Source organism: Athene cunicularia, assembly GCF_003259725.1.
Source record: "Athene cunicularia isolate RWA chromosome 2 unlocalized genomic scaffold, athCun1 chr2_part1, whole genome shotgun sequence".
NCBI classification, from domain to species: Eukaryota; Metazoa; Chordata; class Aves; order Strigiformes; family Strigidae; genus Athene; species Athene cunicularia.
This window is the reverse complement of record NW_020799095.1, coordinates 114,289,282-114,295,190: the sequence shown is the minus strand read 5'-3', so window position 1 is coordinate 114,295,190 and position 5,909 is coordinate 114,289,282.

The window sequence follows — 5,909 nt, the reverse complement described above, 5'->3', positions numbered from 1 at the left end:
GGGGGGGGGGGGGGAAGTGAAGCTGAAGCCTGCTTATTCACTTCCCCACCAATGAAAGAACAATGATTAAGCTCAGGATGAACAAGGCTGTATCCCATTCACAGAGCCAAGTGAATGCAAAGCACAGCAGACACCTCGTAACGGTACTGATAAATAAACTGAATTACTTAGCAGGTCTTGCCCAGACTTACCTCCTGAGGCAGTCCAGAAACCCCTATTTAACTCACTTTCTGAATGACTCCTTCCTAAATCAAGAGAGATATTAAATTGCTCACTATAAACTCTCAGTTTAATTCTTCATGGTTAAAACAACTTGAGGCAAGAATTATACTCTTAGCAAGACTCCCCTCATCAGAGTTTAAAGGAATCTCTCAACTCACATAAGCAATGGCTACAATGACACAGTGCTTTCGTTTAAGTCATCCTGACATGACCACACCCCCCTGTGAAGTCTGCAAGACACTCCCAGGATCTAGCAACATAGTCCAAGTACCTCTCAAACCAAGAACCAAAGATGACGACCTGCCTGCTTTTTTGCCTTGCCATAAGCCACCAAAGCGGCCACTCCAGTTCAACAGCAGCACAAGCCTGAGCACATTCTCAAAAAAATCACAGGACTTGCCCAGATACATGCCACACAGTTGAGAGAAAAAAAGATATCACATTTTAAGATCTTATTTCAAGCTAATAACCTTGGTTACAGTTGTTTAGGTATTTCTGATCCCACATGAACAAACAGTGCATATTCAAATACAGAACTAAGCAGCAAGATACCTGGGATGCCAGATTTCTGGACTTCAGCTATGCTCTCCAACCCAGGAATAGGTAAGATTTTGGAAACATTTGTTATACCCTAAACGACTAATTAAGATGCATCCTTGAAATTGACCAGTCTCTCACCTACATGCAATTTTACTTCAGCCCTATCAGAGTGATTTTTGAACATCTGTTAGCCTCATCATTACCTTCCTGTTTTTAATGCTTGATAGAATGAGGATTAAAGAAAAAGTCAGTTGTATCTCCTTTTCAGCTGTCTTAATTTCAACGCAAAGAAATATGAAACCATTATTCTCTACAGTCCAGAGCGACGTGCACTTTCCTGTAGGATGTTTTACCAAATAACATTTCAGCTCTGGATTTCCATCTCAACAGCTGTACCTATGAATCCTCTCTGAAGCAAGAAGTATTATAGTAAGTTACTGTCAACTCGGACTTCCCACTTACTAGCTCACCCAAGTTGTTAATAACAAAGACTTTAACAGAATTTTTCCATTTCTCTCTCATGAGAGCTCATTTCACATTTCTCCTGGAATAGCACTACCCCAATACTTTCTGTGATGAAGATTTTTTCCTCCTCATTTTGTCCTATCACTGATCTCCAAGCTTCTAAAATTCCAGCTTTCAGTTCAGTTTTAGTTAGTTTTCCCCTGAATTCTCTTTCAAAGAACGACCGGTATTCCTTTGCACCTAAAGACTACCCATTTAACAAATCCTGTTTACCCTGTGAATAAATCCACAGGCTTCCTATTTTAAGGTCCAGGACAAAAGTGCCTTTATTAAAGTCTTCCTTGGACTTGCTCCAGTTTCTGATCTGCTTTACTACTGGTCACATAGTTCATGTTCTTCAAACCTTCCCTACTCCTTTCAAAAACGTCAAAATCCCCCACAGGGTGTGTCCTCCTCATACCCCAAAATTCTGTTTGGCAAGGGTTATCCCACAACAGCTATCCCCATATCACACTAAGTGTGATGGGACTAGACTCTCCTCACTCAACTTCTCCTTGCACAGAGAAACTACTACAGCTGTATTTCTTAACTACTAAATGAAGGGGGAATGTCATTTTCATGAAAACAAAACTTGAAATGACAAGAGGCCTTTCCTGTTCAAAGGGTCCCAAAGAACGTTTGGAAAGCTGCCGGCAGGCTGCAGCACCCAAGCAGCCCCCTGCTCTGGCTCTCCGCTGCCAACCGCCCCCTTGACAGGCATGAGACTTCATCAGGCTTTGGTGCAGCCAACCAGCTCTTCCCACACCAACAAAGGCATCCTCCACGCTTTGGGTGGAAAGCGGTATTACTAAGAGTTGAAATGCATGTTTATTTCGCAACACATCCTAATTATCTAAGGCTGGCAAGAAAACACAACTCCGCTAAGCAAACACAGAGCAATATAAATTGGAAAGGAGATTAAAAACCCAATAGGAAAGGCACAATCTGAAGAGGAAGCAAAATCCACGGGAAAGCTGGGGCAGGGGGTGGGGAGGGGGCAGGAAAGAGAAACAGAAAGAAAGAAAGGGTTTAGATTTCAGAGCAGGACTGGTTTTGCTGCATAAAATGAATGAAAATTTGTACATCTTACATACACCTCCATAAAATGCTTTAAGAAGTGATGCTTACTTTGTACACAGAAATCAAAATAAACTGTGGGTAGGCCAATTTCTTGCAAAAAAATCACTATGAAAAACTATTAAAGCCAGCTACCTGTTGAAGTTCTCACAGTAAACTGAAAGCTCAACTGAATAGCTTAAAAAGCATCTCAAGGACAGTTAAAGTGCTCCCAAAACTATCCAGCAGTGGATTCTCCACTCACCAGCTACTCCCAGGCAGGTAAGTTGCTGCGCCGCTTGCTATGATCACCAGTCCATATTTAAATGAAGCCTGAACAGAATAACCTCTAGGATCAGGACCGTATATGTGAAATTTAATTTTCCTCTCAGAACCATTAGGAAGAAGGCAGACATTTTGGCTGCAATGACTTTTTCCAGACAATTGATTCTCCAAGTTATTTATTCCCCACCATTCCCCTCAAGGCCCTCTCATCACAGCAATTGTCTATGTCAGGGGAAGGTTGGACCCAGCTCCCATGAAAGCCAAGCAAAACCACACCCAAAATAGCTATATAGGTCACTACAAAGCAAAGTGAGCCCTACATCACTCCAGCGAGGGCTTATGGTCAGTTCCTACATGTCAATAAGCTTTCAAAGTCACACTTTACAATACAGCAGTAACTTATATGATAATTAGCACTCTTTTAACTGAATTTCAACTTTTAAATGAAAATGCTTCAATTAAGTAGTGTCTTTCTTTTTTCTAAAGAATGCATTTAGCGTCACAGCAGCAAAATAATCAGGATGTTTAGAAATGACTACTGAGCAGCATTCATGAAACAAGAGAACCCAACAGCACGAAGATCCTTGGTTTTGACTTGGCTTCTTCTAGGTGCATGTTTACATCTTTGAAAAGTCACAATGTTGGAAGCTAAGAGCTAATCAGCTTTTGTATACTTAAGAATATCCTTAAGAGCTTTGTTGTCATATTCAGGCGCTTGGAATGTGTCCTTTAGGTCACAGCCTCCTTTTTGTTTTATCATGCCTCCCAACCTCATTTTCCAAGGAAGAATTTTAGTGTGTAACTACAATGTGGTATTTCCATGACCGCTGATCTTGGGTAAGAGGAGAACCACTGAAAGTTACAGTTAGGTTCTGCAGGCAGAAAGAAATCAAGAAAGAAAGAAAACTCTTTCATCGGGTTTCAGTATCTTGTCAGAATCCTAATAAAAACATGAGATGTTTCTCCATACTGCACCTCACTCCTTCCTCCGAAAGAGTTCTAAAAATAAATTATACTTGGAGCTTCCCTTTGCCATTTTATCACTGCCAAAATATAGACAATATTTGCAACTTTCTTCCATTAATATACTGTGGTTCACATTTGTGCAAACAAGCTACTCACAGAAATACAAATGATGAGAAACGATGAAGTTAATGTCTTAATGATGAGGCTAAAGAGATGCAGTAAATTAATACAGTAACTTCTCTGTTGGAAAAGTGAAATCTAAAGCCTCACCTACACACAAAAGACTCATTTGTAAATAGGAGAGTTTAATTATTTACTAAAATTTGCAGTTTTCTCATGTATACAGGGAACATAAAAGTATCACCCGTGTTACTTACGGACATCAGTTAACCAGCTCATAAATCCGAGCAGTTAGTGATCTGTTCATAGCAGACAAATACAAAAGGGTTTGGAAGTCAGAATTTAAGGGAACCGGGGGAAGGAAGGTGTTCAGACACACACCACTTGTCACACAGTTGCCCATATCCTTGCTAGCCACACAGATTTATTTGAACAGCGCTATATTCGTGAGAGCAAATACCAACCAGCAGATTCTAAAAGCTTTCCCTCTGAAAATTAATGTAAAAATTAGATGAATGGGAAATAAAGGATAGAGTTAAGGCACAGGATTCAAGACAACGCATGTGTTTATTTCCATCCTTTCTTTCTGGTTACTTTTTTCCTCCTCCTCCCACCTTAACAACCCTTAACGTATCACACCCTACGCTAAAAACAAAACAAAAAAACAAACCGGCAGCTGCTATAGGGTGCCATGGATATGGCAAACCACAGAGTCTCACTGTGAGATTTCAGCAGCTCTTTGAAAACCTGCAAAGTTCCTATTACTCAGGCCTTCCACACCTTTACAGAAAAATCACTTCTGGGTTGGTTTTGCTAGTTTTAAAGCAGTGTTGTATTCTGACACTGCAGATTCTCCTCCAGCAAAGGGCCTAGGCCACCATCCTGTGCACAGCCAGGGCAGGATGGGCCCACTGACACCAAGAAGCCACCCACGCCAAGCCCGCACCGAGCAAGCTCATCACCTTCTTCAGTACACCTTTTTTTCAGCTCCACCACCAGCTTGTTTCGCCTTTACTTGCGAATAACTAATTTTACATCTTATAAAGTCCTAATATTTGAGCATTAATGGAAAATACCCGTGGATGTTCATCAAAAGCTTTTCAATGTGAAACAGCAAATAACTCGCATGAAAAAAAGCTACACTCTGGTTAACCGATCCCTCTACATGGATGGGAAGTCTTTACAGGGCTGCTTTGACCTAACTTCAGGTTTCTACACTAACCAAATTCAAAAGAAATTGGTTACAATTCAAACCTCCCACCACTGTACAGTTTTGATTGCAACAGAGGGTGTTCTGCTATACCTCATTCTGACTGGTATTTTGACAACACTATATCCTTCAAAATTGTTATTTTCCTAAAAGGACTGCGTGATCTTTACCTATGATCAAAACTTTCCTTAATTACTGTAGAGGCAATAAAATAGTTCTGGGTTTCAAATCTGAGCAAGTCTTTTTCCACTGTTTAAATAACCTAACTGGGATTTACAAGTAATAACAGAAATATCATTACATTGTTAAATATTTAGTAAGATATTTGGTCAAATACGATTATCAAATTAGTATCAGTGAATCACTAATTCAGTTAAAACTTGCAATCACAAGCATTTAACGCTCTTCTACAGCTTTCATAATGATCTTTATATATTTCCTATTTTTTTAAAAAAAGCTCAAAAGAGACTGGAAATACACAGTTTAGGTTAACAGAAATGCAGGACAGGGGATGTGTGAATCTCCAGTGCTACAGTAGGGGAAATTCTGTTTTGTGAAACTGTTTTAAACTTCAAATGATGTCTCACACAAAAAATAATTACTTTCTCCAAACAGTTGTGGTTTTATCCTAGAGGAAAACAGCACACTATCAAAAGGATCTCTGCAAAACCCTGAGCACATTTACACCACCAAACAAGAAGAAACAAGCAACGTTCCCGCTTCTAGTATCTGGAGATCGGAAAATGTACAGAATGTAATTGTTCTAATCACCTGTTACTAACCTCAGAAACAAATGGTTAATTTTCCCCGGGACTGCATCTTATTTTAAAAGGCATTACTAGAATTTTTCCGCTGCTGTTATAAAGACAGACCTCTCGGAAGAAGCTCTAACTATATCCTCACCGTTAAGTTTGTCAGCAACCCTGCCGTCTAGAACGTGTTTTATGCAAAGCAACGTGATTGTCTTTTTTTTTTTTTTTAATGGGGGAAAAAAAAAAAAAGTGTT